This window comes from Phyllobates terribilis, unplaced genomic scaffold, assembly GCF_046119375.1.
Source record: "Phyllobates terribilis strain yellow unplaced genomic scaffold, ASM4611937v1 Scaffold_500__1_contigs__length_1315687, whole genome shotgun sequence".
NCBI lineage: Eukaryota > Metazoa > Chordata > Amphibia > Anura > Dendrobatidae > Phyllobates > Phyllobates terribilis.
The window spans coordinates 136,738-150,637 of record NW_027363260.1 but is presented as its reverse complement, the minus strand read 5'-3'; the positions used below and the strand labels follow the sequence as shown (position 1 = coordinate 150,637).

The 13,900-nt window shown below is 47.3% G+C and overlaps 1 protein-coding gene across 1 annotated transcript in view; it reads left to right on the top strand.

Annotated features, from left to right (window-relative positions):
- The first annotated feature begins 1,334 nt into the window (after nt 1-1,334).
- LOC141230945 (uncharacterized) overlaps nt 1,335-13,900 on the top strand; it is a 41,492-nt gene continuing 28,926 nt past the window's right edge. The window contains exons 1-2 of the mRNA XM_073667638.1: nt 1,335-1,410; nt 10,904-11,206. The gene's annotated coding sequence lies outside the window, so the exon portion shown is untranslated. The remainder of the gene's footprint in view (nt 1,411-10,903; nt 11,207-13,900) is intronic.

Sequence of the window (13,900 nt, the reverse complement as noted above, 5' to 3'; positions counted from 1 at the left end):
GTGTCTCTGCTCCGTACACCTCGTACACGCGCGGCTCCGACCGTACACCTCGTACCTGCGCGGCTCCGCTCCGTACACCTCGTACACGCGCGGCTCTGCTCCGTACACCTCGTACACGCGCGGCTCTGCTCCGTACACCTCGTACACGCGCGGCTCTGCTCCGTACACCTCGTACACGCGCGGCTCTGCTCCGTACACCTCGTACACACACGGCTCCGCTCCGTACACCTCGTACACGCGCAGCTCTGCTCCATACACCTCGTACACGCGCGGCTCTGCTCCGTACACCTCGTACACACACGACGCTCCGCTCCGTACACCTCGTAAACACGCGCGGCTCCGCTCCGTACACCTCGTACGCACACGGCTCTGCTCCGTACACCTCGTAAACACGCGGCTCTGCTCCGTACACCTCGTAAACACGCGGCTCTGCTCCGTACACCTCGTACACACGCGGCTCTGCTCCGTACACCTCGTACACACGCGGCTCTGCTCCGTACACCTCGTACACACGCGGCTCTGCTCCGTACACCTCGTACACACGCGGCTCTGCTCCGTACACCTCGTACACACGCGGCTCTGCTCCGTACACCTCGTACACACGCGGCTCTGCTCCGTACACCTCGTACACGCGCGGCTTCGCTCCGTACACCTCGTACACGCGCGGCTCCGACCGTACACCTCGTACCTGCGCGGCTCCGACCGTACACCTCGTACACGCGCGGCTCCGCTCCGTACACCTCGTACACGCGCGGCTCTGCTCCGTACACCTCGTACACGCGCGGCTCTGCTCCGTACACCTCGTACACGCGCGGCTCCGCTCCGTATACCTCGTACACGCGCGGCTCCGCTCCGTACACCTCGTACACGCGCGGCTCCGCTCCGTACACCTCGTACACGCGCGGCTCTGCTCCGTACACCTCGTACACGCGCGGCTCCGCTCCGTACACCTCGTACACGCGCGGCTCCGCTCCGTACACCTCGTACACGCGCGGCTCCGCTCCGTACACCTCGTACACGCGCGGCTCCGCTCCGTACACCTCGTACACGCGCGGCTCCGCTCCGTACACCTCGTACACGCGCGGCTCCGCTCCGTACACCTCGTACACGCGCGGCTCCGCTCCGTACACCTCGTACACGCGCGGCTCCGCTCCGTACACCTCGTACACACGCGGCTCTGCTCCGTACATCTCGTACACACGCGGCTCTGCTACATCCACACTGTAAACCCCTCCTGACCCCACACATAAACTTCAGCTCATCCAGCACCATGACAACCAGCACAGCAGAGTCCTGCATCCACTGAGGCCCCTGATCATGTGACCCCTGACTCCTCCCCTCCTGTGACCTCATCACAGGTCCTGTGCGCACAGAGCAGCCATATATGTGGTGGCGGCTCTGCAGGTGGAGGTATGTGGAGACCCCATTACTGGGCGCAGGGGGCATTAACCCCTTCAGCACCGAGACTCTTTTGGGGTCTTGTGTTGCCCCTTTATAAGAATCATAAGGTTTTTGTTCTGTTTCCTGTGATAGATACATATGACCCAACTATGGAGACAGGAAGGGAGGAAACGTATTGTTCTCATAGTACAGGACCCCTTTACTGCCCCCACAGTGTAATGCCCCCATTATGCCCCTTATGCAGGATGTATGATGCCTCCCACAGTGTAATGCCCTCATTATGCCCCTTATGCACTATGTATGATGCCCCCACACAGTGTAATGCCCCCATTATGCCCCTTATGCAGTATGTATGATGCCCCCACACAGTGTAATGCCCCCATTATGCCCCTTATGCACTATGTATGATGCCCCCACACAGTGTAATGCCCCCATTATGCCCCTTATGCAGTATGTATGATGCCCCCACACAGTGTAATGTCCCCATTATGCCCCTTATGCAGGATGTATGATGCCCCCCCACAGTGTAATGCCCCCATTATGCCCCTTATGCAGGATGTATGATGCCCCCCACAGTGTAATGCCCCCATTATGCCCCTTATACAGTATGTATGATGCCCCACACGGTGTAATGCCCCCATTATGCCCCTCTGCAGGATGTATGATGTCCCCACACAGTGTAATGCCCCCATTATGCCCCTATGCTGGATGTATGATGCCCCCATTATGCCCCTTATGCAGGATGTATGATGCCCCCCACAGTGTAATGCCCCCATTATGCCCCTTATGCAGGATGTATGATGCCCCCACACAGTGTAATGCCCCCCATTATGCCCCTTATGCAGTATGTATGATGCTCCACACACAGTGTAATGCCCCCATTATGCCCCTTATACAGGATGTATGATGCCCCCATTATGCCCCTTATGCAGGATGTATGATGCCCCCACACAGTGTAATGCCCCCATTATGCCCCTTATGCAGTATGTATGATGCCCCCACACAGTGTAATGCCCCCATTATACCCCTTATGCAGTATGTATGATGCCCCACAGTGTAATGCCCCTTATGCAGTATGTATGATGCCCCCACACAGTGTAATGCCCCCATTATGCCCCTTATGCAGTATGTACAGTGGTGGCCAAAAGTATTGGCACCCCTGCAATTCTGTCAGATAATACTCAATTTCTTCCTGAAAATGATTGCAATCACAAATTCTTTGGTATTATTATCTTCATTTAATTTGTCTTCAATGAAAAAACACAAAAGAGAATGAAGCAAAAATCAAATCATTGATCATTTCACACAAAACTCCAAAATTGGGCCAGACAAAAGTATTGGCACCCTCAGCCTAATACTTGGTTGCACAACCTTTAGCCAAAATAACTGCGAACAACCGCTTCCGGTAACCATCAATGAGTTTCTTACAATGCTCTGCTGGAATTGTAGACAATTCTTCTTTGGCAAACTGCTCCAGGTCCCTGAAATTTTGAAGGGTGCCTTCTCCAAACTGCCATTTTGAGATCTCTACACAGGTGTTCTATGGGATTCAGGTCTGGACTCATTGCTGGCCACCTTAGAAGTCTCCAGTGCTTTCTCTCAAACCATTTTATAGTGCTTTTGGAAGTGTGTTTTGGGTCATTGTCCTGCTGGAAGACCCATGACCTCTGAGAGAGACCCATCACCTCTGAGGGAGACCCAGCTTTCTCACACTGGGCCCTACATTATGCTGCAAAATTTGTTGGTAGTCTTCAGACTTTATAATGCCATGCACACGGTCAAGCAGTCCAGTGCCAGAGGCAGCAAAGCAACCCCAAAACATCAGGGAACCTCCGCCATGTTTGACTGTAGGGACCGTGTTCTTTTCTTTGAATGCCTCTTTTTTTTCCCTGTACACTCTATGTTGATGCTTTTTCCCAAAAAGCTCTACTTTTGTCTCATCTGACCAGAGAACATTCTTCCAAAACGTTTTAGGCTTTCTCAGGTAAGTTTTGGCAAACTCCAGCCTGGCTTTTTTATGTCTCGGGGTAAGAAGTGGGGTCTTCCTGGGTATCCTACCATACAGTCCCTTTTCATTCAGACGCCGACGGATAGTACGGGTTGATACTGTTGTACCCTCGAACTGCAGGGCAACTTGAACTTGTTTGGATGTTAGTCGAGGTTCTTTATCCACCATCCGCACAATCTTGCGTTGAAATCTCTCATCAATTTTTCTTTTCTGTCCACATCTAGGGAGGTTAGCTACAGTACCATGGGCTTTAAACTTCTTGAAGACACTGCACGGAAGACACAGGAACATTCAGGTCTTTGGAGATGGACTTGTAGCCTTGAGATTGCTCATGCTTCCTCACAATTTGGTTTCTCAAGTCCTCAGACAGTTCTTTGGTTTTCTTTCTTTTCTCCATGCTCAATGTGGTACACACAAGGACACAGGACAGAGGTTGAGTCAACTTTAATCCATGTTAACTGGCTGATTTAGTTATTGCCAACACCTGTTAGGTGCCACAGGTAAGTTACAGGTGCTGTTAATTACTCGAATTAGAGAAGCATCACATGATTTTTCAAACAGTGCCAATACTTTTGTCCACCCCCTTTTTTAGGTTTGGTGTGGAATTATATCCAATTTGGCTTTAAGACAATTCTTTTTAGTATTTTTTCATTGAAGACAAAATAAATGAAGATAATAATACCAAAGAATTTGTGATTGCAACCTTTATCAGAAAGAAACTGAGTATTATCTGACAGAATTGCAGGGGTGCCAATACTTTTGACCACCACTGTATGATGCCCCACACATTGTAATACCTCCATTATGCCCCTTATGCAGTATTTTTGATGCCCCACACAGTATAATGCCCCCATTATGCCCCTTATGCAGTATGTATGATGCCCCCACACAGTGTAATGCCCCCATTATGCCCCTTATGCAGTATGTATGATGCCCCCACACAGTGTAATGCGCCCATTATGCCCCTTATGCAGTATGTATGATGCCCCCACACAGTGTAATGCCGCATTATGCCCCTTATGCAGTATGTATGATGCCCCCACACAGTGTAATGCCCCCATTATGCCCCTTATGCAGTATGTATGATGCCCCCACACAGTGTAATGCCCCCATTATGCCCCTTATGCAGTATGTATGATGCCCCCCACAGTGTAATGCCCCCATTATGCCCCTTATGCAGTATGGATGATGCCCCCACACAGTATAATGTTCCCACAGTACCGCCTGAGGTCCTGCAGTTGGAATAAGTCCTGAGGTTTTACAGTTGGAATAATCCCTCTGGAGTTGGTTTTCCCTCTGCCTGCTCCCCTACATATACCCTCGAGCATGTATACATGCATGTAGGGGAGCAGGCCTTACTAGATATCGAGGCTTTGTACAGTAATATATCGCATGAGGATGATATCAGTGGCGTAAGATGTTTATTGAAATCGATATCAATAGAGTGTAGTAGACATAATGACTTCATGGAGGATCTTCTAAAATTCATTCTTACTCATAACGTCTTACTTTTTGACAGGAAGTACTTAAACGAGCTCAGGGGTACTGCGATGGGGAGCCCCTGTACCCCCTCATCTGCTAATCTATTCCTGGGCTGGTGGGAGGAAACCAAAATACTCAGTGATGATTATAAGTAGTGGCAACCATATATTGGGGTATGATATAGATATATTGACAACATTTTTATCATCTGGTCAAGGACGAGTGAACAGTTTCTTTAATTTGTCAGGGAACTCAATATCCATAGAGTGGCCCTTAGATTTATATCAGAGTTTAATTATTACCAGTTGCCTTTCCTTGATGTACCAATCAAGAAAGTACGGGATGGGAGCCAGGGCTGTGGAGTCGGTAAGCCAAACCTTTGACTCCTACTCCTAAATTTCCATGACACCGTCTCCGACTTCATGACTCCGACTCCCTCATACATGGCTCATGTTTAAGTGATTTACAGTAGGACACATTTTATTCGTTCTCCCATGACAGCACCACGAGAGAGAGGATCTGCCCATCAAGAACAGGAGACCTACGGGTTAAAAAGGGCGGCACCTCTCTCTCGCCTCAGTTTAGGTTTCCTGTCCATGATGGGAGACCTCGCAGGCTTACCTGCAGAAGATGGTCTCTTGCCCCAGAGGGAGCCACAGGGCGTTGGATGGAGCTGTCTGTCCTGGGCCTCTGGAGACGCCACGGCAGGGCTCATTGGGGCACCTCCATGTGCGTTGCGGCAGGCAGTACGAGGCAGGAGATCCGGCCGCGCCGGCGGGGCACATGACAGGCGCGGCCCTGTGACGTATTTCCGGTGCGTCGGGGACGTCACCGGAAGTGGGCGGAGCTCGCGCGCGCAACCAGGAAGTGCGCGCGAGCATGAGGACGCCGAAGCCACGAGGAGGACAACGTCAGCTGGGCAGGCGGCGGTGAGCCCACCTGGGGGGGGGAACCACGTGGGAACAATTGACTCCCTCCTGGGTTCTAAAAAAGAAAAAAAAACACACATGGTACCTGGCATGGCCAGTATAAAAGAGTCCTGGCAACATACAAAGGTGCTTCCCAGCCCATTGTTACCTTGGTAGACATGGGAGATTCATAGGAGCAGCTTTCACCTCAGCAAGAGCAGCTGCTGCAGGAGCAGCCCTCTGGGGAGCCCTCACAACTGGTGGTGCAACGTTATTCCCGGTCTGGGTCTAGTCGTTCACCACTAAGAGCAGAAAAAATAGTCCGGTTCAGCGTGATTCCCCGCCTTTTATGATGGATTCTTCTGCTTCTACGGTACCAGATATTCTGTGGGGTAAGTGGAATCTTCGTGGAAGTTCTACTAATAGTTTCCTCCTCCTTTTTTCTTTCTATAAACTCCTCTTTCAGAGCAAGAAATGTTCAGCTAAAACGAAACATAAAGAATGTGCCTTATGCAGCAATCCGCTCCCAGATGCATATAATAAGAAATTGTGCCAGCTGTGTATTAACAAAGTAATGGCGGAGGAAACCTCTGGGTTGTCCCTGGACCTAAAGACTTTAATTAGAGAGGAAATAGGCAAGGCTTTGCAAGGCTCAGAATCTACTCATATTTCTCGGGAACCTGAGCCGGGTCCAGATATCTGACATTTCCTCCTCCGCTCTCTCTTCTTCTGATAGTGAATCGGATAGACAGTGTTTTCCTCTGCAGGAGGTTGATGCCTTGGTAAAAGCTGTCCGGTCTACCATGGGCATTGTAGACATGAGGGCAGAAAAGTCTGTGGAGGACTTAATGTTTGGTGGATTAGGTCAGAAAAAGAGAAAACGTTTTCCCGTGAATACAAGAGTAAAAGACCTCAATGATAGAGAGTGGAAAAAACCCGACAGGAAGGGCAGTGTTCCTCCATCTTTCAAGAGGAGGTACCCATTTGAGGATGCCATATGTTCCTCTTGGTCAAAAGCACCAAAGCTGGACGTTGCTGTCGCTAAAGCGGCAAAAAAGACTTCCCTCCCGTTTGATGACATGGGAGCATTAAAAGACCCCCTGGACAGACGAGCCGGTACCTTCTTAAAAGGTGCATGGGAGACAGCTGCAGGAGCACTGAGACCAGCAGTAGCAGCCACCTGCACATCTAGAGCCCTGATGGTTTGGCTGGAACAGTTAAACAGTCAGCTAAGGGATGGTGTCTCTAGGAAGGAGATTATTTCTTCCCTTCCACTGATTCAGGGTGCAGCGGCCTTTCTTGCTGATGCGTCTGCGGACTTAGTCAGATTCGCAGCAAAGTCATCAGCTCTGTCAAATGCGGCTCGACGAGCGCTATGGATTAAATGCTGGCTTGGGGATGTACAGACAAAGTCCAGGCTGTGTGCAATCCCTTGCGAAGGGGAATATCTCTTTGGCCAGACTATGGACGAATTATTGGAGAAGGCCGGAGATCCTAAGAAGTGTTTTCCATCAGTACCTCTACCCTCCTTTAAGAGATCGTTTCGGAAAAGAAAATTCATCCGAAGAAGATTCTTCAGGGAAGCGGACAAGTCCGAAGAAAGAGGTCGAAAAGGTAGAGGCCTTCTCTTTGGTTCATCTCCAAAAAATCAGCAGAAGCCAGGGAATGCACAATCAGCCCAGGTGGGAGGGAGATTGTCATTATTTTCCCCAGCTTGGGAACAGATTTCTCATAGTAATTGGATTTTGAGCCTGATTAAATATGGTCTAAAATTTCAATTTCAAGCTTTTCCTCACAAGAGATTCATGATTGTTCCCTCTAGTTCCTCCCCAGAACGCCAGACTGCCCTCGTATCGGAAATTCAAGTCTTAATAAGGAAAAACGTCCTGATTGAGGTTCCGGATTCAGAAAAGGGTCTCGGATTCTACTCCCCGCTCTTCTTGGTCCCAAAACCGGATGGGAGTTTCAGGACAATTATAAATCTAAAATCCTTAAATAGCTTCCTTAAAGTAGACACTTTCAAAATGGAATCCTTGAAAACAGTAATAAAGTTGCTTTTTCCCCACTGTTATATGGTAGTTCTCGATCTCAAGGATGCGCATTACCATATTCCCATTCATAGTTACTATCAGAAATACCTGAGGCTGGCCATTGAAATTAAGGGGGTGGTTAAACACTTTCAGTACACTGCACTTCCCTTTGGGTTAGCAATAGCCCCGCGAATTTTCACCAAATTAATGGCAGAGGTTATGGCCCATATAAGAGAAAGAGACATTCTAATAATCCCTTACCTAGATGATCTCCTGATAGTGGGAAACTCTGTTGTTCAATGCGAGGCCCACCTTCGGGTGACCATGTCTGTCTTGGAGGGCTTGGGGTGGTTTCTAAATTTGGAAAAATCTAGATTAACTCCACTCAAAGCTCAGCAGTATCTGGGGGTCATGTTAGATTCTAAAAAACGGTTATGTTATTTATCTGAAGAAAAAATCACAAGAATCCAGGGTTTGGTAAGACAGTGTATGGATAAACCCTCTATGTCACTCCGTAAAGCCATGTCGTTATTAGAGACCTTAACCTCGAGTTTTTCCACAGTTCGTTGGTCACAATTTCATTCAAGGGCTCTTCAGTGGGATGTATTGTATAACAACTCAGTCCTAGAAGGACATTTAGACCGTGAGTTTACCCTGTGTCCTCGGGCCATACATTCCCTTCATTGGTGGTTATGACACGATAATCTTTCTAGGGGGGTCCCCTGGGAGTGTAAGCCGATGGCAGTCTTAACTACAGATGCGAGTGCTGCAGGTTGGGGAGCTCACTTCAATGGGAACTTAGTTCAGGGGACCTGGTCAAGGAGTGAGATACAGTTGTCATCAAATGTTAAGGAGCTTTTGGCGGTGGATTATGCGTTCAACAAGTTCCTTACAGGGCCAGCATGTCCGTATACTCTCGGACAATCAAGTCTCGGTAGCTTATATAAATCACCAAGGGGGAACCCGCTCAAGAGACTTAATGAGGGTAGCGGACAGACTTTTTCAGAAGGCTGAATATCATTGTCTCTCCCTTTCGGCTATTCATCTAAAAGGGAAAGAAAACGTCACAGCGGATTTCCTAAGCCATATTTCCATAAAAGAGGGAGAATGGTCCTTGAATCCTCAAATCTTCTCCAGAATTGTGGCAATGTGGGGTCTTCCGACAGTGGACTTATTTGCGACGAAATGCAACCGGAAGGTGACAACATTCTGTTCCCTAGACCCCAGAGAAGAACCCCTGACAGTGGAGGCCTTTATGGTTCCCTGGAAATTCCCTCTGACATATGCATTTCCTCCCATGATCCTGCTTCCAGCAGTTATAAGGAAGATCAGGGCAGACAGGGCCAGAGTAATACTCATATGCCCCTTTTGGCCCAAAAGACCGTGGTTCCCTTGTCTCCGAAAAATATCCATATCAGATCCCTGGATCCTTCCGGAGATTCCAGACCTTCTCACACAGGGTCCGGTTTCCCTTACTCCAGCCTCGAGTCTCCATTTGACGGCGTGGAATTTGAGAGGGTGCTGTTAACCAACAAGGGATTCCCCGCAAATGTAGTAAATACTCTCTTGTCTAGCAGAAAACCCGTTACCACCCGCATTTATGCTAGGACCTGGAGGAAGTTTTTATCATTTACTGAATTTAAATCAGAGGAGGGGCCCCCTATTGGGAAAATACTAGAGTTTCTGCAGCGGGGCTTAGAATTGGGGCTTACCACTAGTACCTTAAAAGTACAGGTGTCGGCTTTGGGAGCTTTGTTTTCTTCCGATATTGCAGCTAATTATTGGATAGCACGATTTATAAAAGCTTCCTTTAGGTGTAGACCCATTATCAAAGCAAAATCCTCTCCCTGGGATTTGAATTTGGTCCTAGAGGCCTTAACTAATCCTCCCTTCGAGCCCCTAGATTTAGCCTCCCCAAAAATTATTCTCCTAAAAACAGCCCTGTTAGTGGCCCTGACTTCAGCCAGAAGAGTGAGTGACATACAGGCTCTTTCCATATGTCCGCCATTTACTCAGATTCTGGATGATAGGATTGTATTAAAACCTGACCCAACCTTTCTTCCAAAAGTAGTCACTCGGTTCCATAGAACTCAGGAGGTAGTTCTCCCAACCTTTTGCTTTCCCCCCAAAAATCAAAAAGAGGAGAGGCTACACACTTTAGACGTGAGGAGGTGCGTACTCAAATACCTACAGATTTCACGCAGTTTTAGGAAGGATAATTCCCTATTTATATGCCATCAGGGGGCTAGAAAGGGTTGTAAGGCCTCAAAGTCTACGATTGCAAGATGGATTAGAGAGGCCATATCCCTCGCCTACTCCTCAGGGAATAAGGAGGTTCCGGAGGGGTTGAGAGCTCATTCCACCAGAGCGATAGCAGCCTCCTGGGCGGAGAAAACGGGGCTTTCCATCGAAGAGATATGTAAGGCTGCCACTTGGTCTTCTCCTTCTACCTTTTATAGGCATTATAGATTGGACCTGGGTGTCTCTGCTGATCTCACCTTTGGGAGAAGGGTGCTTCAAGCGGTGATCCCTCCCTAATTTCCTTTCGTCTCTGTAATTCTCTCGTGGTGCTGTCATGGGAGAACGAATAAAGCCTTAGTTACTTACCGGTAACGGGATTTTTCGGAGCCCATGACAGCACCCGTATATTCCCTCCCTTCACTGGTGTTTTGCACTCCCGTAGAGTTGGCTTTCCTTTGTTTTGTGCACCTTTGGGAGAAGTTGGTGAAAGTAATGTACTTAATGTAATGATGTGTTTATTGTAACTAACCTTGGCGGTCCTCTCATGCTCTGTTAACTAAACTGAGGCGAGAGAGAGGTGCCGCCCTTTTTAACCTGTAGGTTTCCTGTCCTTGATGGGCGGATCCTCTCTCTCGTGGTGCTGTCATGGGCTCCGAAAAATCCCGTTACCGGTAAGTAACTAAGGCTTTTCTCAGCTAAAAGTCTAGACTCTTAGATCAGGAATAGGCAAGACATTTATAGGATTTTTACAGGATGAAAATGGAGAAATGGTAAGAGAGGATGTTGAGAAGGCCGAACTTTTTAATTCCTATTTTGCATCTGTTTTCTCTCAGAAAGAAAATGTAACATCAACTGATCTTCACTGTCCTTTTAAAGGAATAGAAGAATCCAAGTTATCTGTAAACAGAGAGATTGTGAGGGAATATTTAGCTAACATAAATGAGTTCAAGTCTCCAGGTCCAGATGAATTACACCCCAGAGTACTGAAGGAGATCGTAGAAGAAATTTTAGAACCACTCTCCATAATCTTTGAAAATTCTTGGAGAACAGGAGAAGTCCCAGAAGACTGGAGAAGAGCAAATGTTGTTCCTATCTTCAAAAAGGGGAAGAAGGTGGACCCAGGGAACTATAGGCCGGTGAGTCTGACTTCTATACCAGGAAAGATCTTTGAACAAATTATTAAACAACATGTATGTAAGTACATGGATAAGAATGAAGTGATTAACCAGAGTCAGCATGGGTTTGTAACTAACAAGTCATGTCAGACTAACTTAATTTCCTTCTATGACAGAATCACTGACTGGGTGGATCAGGGAAATGCTGTAGATATAGTATATCTTGACTTCAGCAAAGCATTTGACAAAGTATCTCACACCATCCTTATTGAAAAAATGACCAAGTATGCAATGGACCAGGCAACTGTTAGGTGGATTCATAACTGGCTTAGTGATCGGACTCAAAGGGTGGTTGTAAATGGCTTCACATCCAGCTGGATGAATGTCTCAAGTGGGGTACCACAGGGCTCTGTCCTGGGACCTGTATTGTTCAACATCTTTATCAATGATTTAGATCAAGGAATTGAGGGTAAACTGATTAAATTTGCTGATGACACAAAGCTAGGAGGGATAGCTAATACTACAGAAGAGAGAGAGAGGATTCAAAAAGACCTAAATAAACTGGAGCAGTGGGCAGCAACCAGAATGTTTTTTAACAGGGAAAAATGCAAAGTACTACATCTGGGCAATAAAAATGAAAAAAGCATATACAGAATGGGAGGAATAGAGCTAAGCAACAGTACATGTGAAAAAGACTTAGGTATACTAATAGATCATAGACTGAACATGAGTCAACAGTGTGATGCAGCAGCAAAAAAGGCAAATACAATTCTGGGATGTATTAACAGAAGCATACAGTCTAGATCACGTGAAGTCATTATCGGTCTTTACTCCTCTTTGGTCAGACCTCATCTGGAATACTGTGTACAGTTTTGGGCACCACATTTTAAAAAAGACATAGACAAACTGGAGCAAGTTCAGAGAAGAGCGACCAGAATGGTGACTGGTCTGCAAACCATGTCCTATGAGGAACGGTTGCAGGATTTGGGAATGTTTAGCTTGCAAAAAAGAAGACTGAGAGGAGACTTAATAGCTGTCTACAAATATGTCAAGGGCTGTCACATTGTAGAAGGATCATCTTTATTCTCATTTGCACAAGGAAAGACTAGAAGCAATGGGATGAAACTAAATGGGAGGAGACACAGATTAGATATTAGAAAAAACTTTTTGACAGTTAGGGTGATTAATGAGTGGAACAGGCTGCCACGAGAGGTGGTGAGTTCCCCTTCAATGGACGTCTTCAAACAGAGGCTGGACAGACATCTGTCTGAGATGATGATTTAGTGAATCCTGCTTTGAGCAGGGGGTTGGACCAGATGACCCAGGAGGTCCCTTCCAACTCTACCATTCTATGATTCTAGGACATTTCATAACTTTCCCAAATTCTTATGAAAAAATATTCCTCACAAACTGCATTGAACTACTGTACCCAATTTATTATATATTTTAGGCGTCGGAGTGGGTCCATTTTATACCGAATCCACCAAAATGGGCACCGACTCCGACTCCACAGCCCTGGTTTGGACCCTAGGGACACTCATCTACCATAAACTATTAAAGTGGGATAGCCACCACTGCATCCTACTAAAAAAAAAAAAATATCCAAGGGCCAATGTTTTACAGTTGAGAAGAAACTGCTCTAATGTCACAGATATTAATATACAGGCAATAGACATGAACACCAGATTCAGGGAAAAAGGTATCCAAAGTACATTTTGGATTCCGCACGATTGTTTGCTGAAAAACAGGAGAGAGAGACACTTCTACATACCTAACCAAGACGCCAAGAAAAATATGGGATAACACAAGTAATAGGAACTTGTGACCATATCTTTAATATCCTCAGAAAACACTAGGATGTACTTGTGGCTGACCTGGACCTGAGGGTGCTTTGTGATCTGCTCCCACAATAACTTTCAGAAAGGGTTAGTCAATTAGGGACCGTTTAGTGCATAGTTTCTAAAAAAAACTGCACCCAAGGGGACATGGCTGGATAGAAGAATCTGGTTTCTTTAGATGTGTAGAAAGTTGTACATGTAATTGGATGAGACCATGTAAATCTTTCTCGAGTTCCTCTACAGGTGAAACCTCTTTCCAGAGGGATTATTCCAACTGTAAAACCTTGTATACTTGTATATGTGGCCACATGCACCTACCTCCTAGGTTATGTAAGCACGACCAAGAGGCAGTCTAAGAGGAGTGTCGGGGGGGGGGGGGGGGGAGCATTTGGGCGAAATACGCCATGGTTGGGTGTCACGGGTGTGTCAGAGGTGACAGACAGTCGCCCTGCAGGGGTTTGCAGGAGATCTCCACGTTTGGCAATGCAGACAGCTGCCTAGATGAGAGGCTGTGTTTAGGACCCAGATTCTACCTCCATTTAGTCTGGGTGTATATATACCTGGTGTGTCTATGTTGGCGTCGCCGGGTATACTCATTTCTACTTGGAACTTGGCTGAAGCAGTATCACGTCCTCTTTGGAGTCTTGAGGCCGTGTGCCCTGTTGGAGTTTCTTCTAAAGCAAAGTTTTAATTCCCCTGTGTTGTCTTTCCCTTTTGTCTTTAGAGTGCTAGCGGAGGTTGACTAGTGCTCATCTCCTTCCACCCCCAGCTATAGCCTTACGACAGGGATAGTTGGGCGAGGCATGTGATGGGCGACAGCTGCGGAGGCTGTATAGAGACGTTAGGGGGAGACAGGGTGATGCTAGTCCAGATTAGG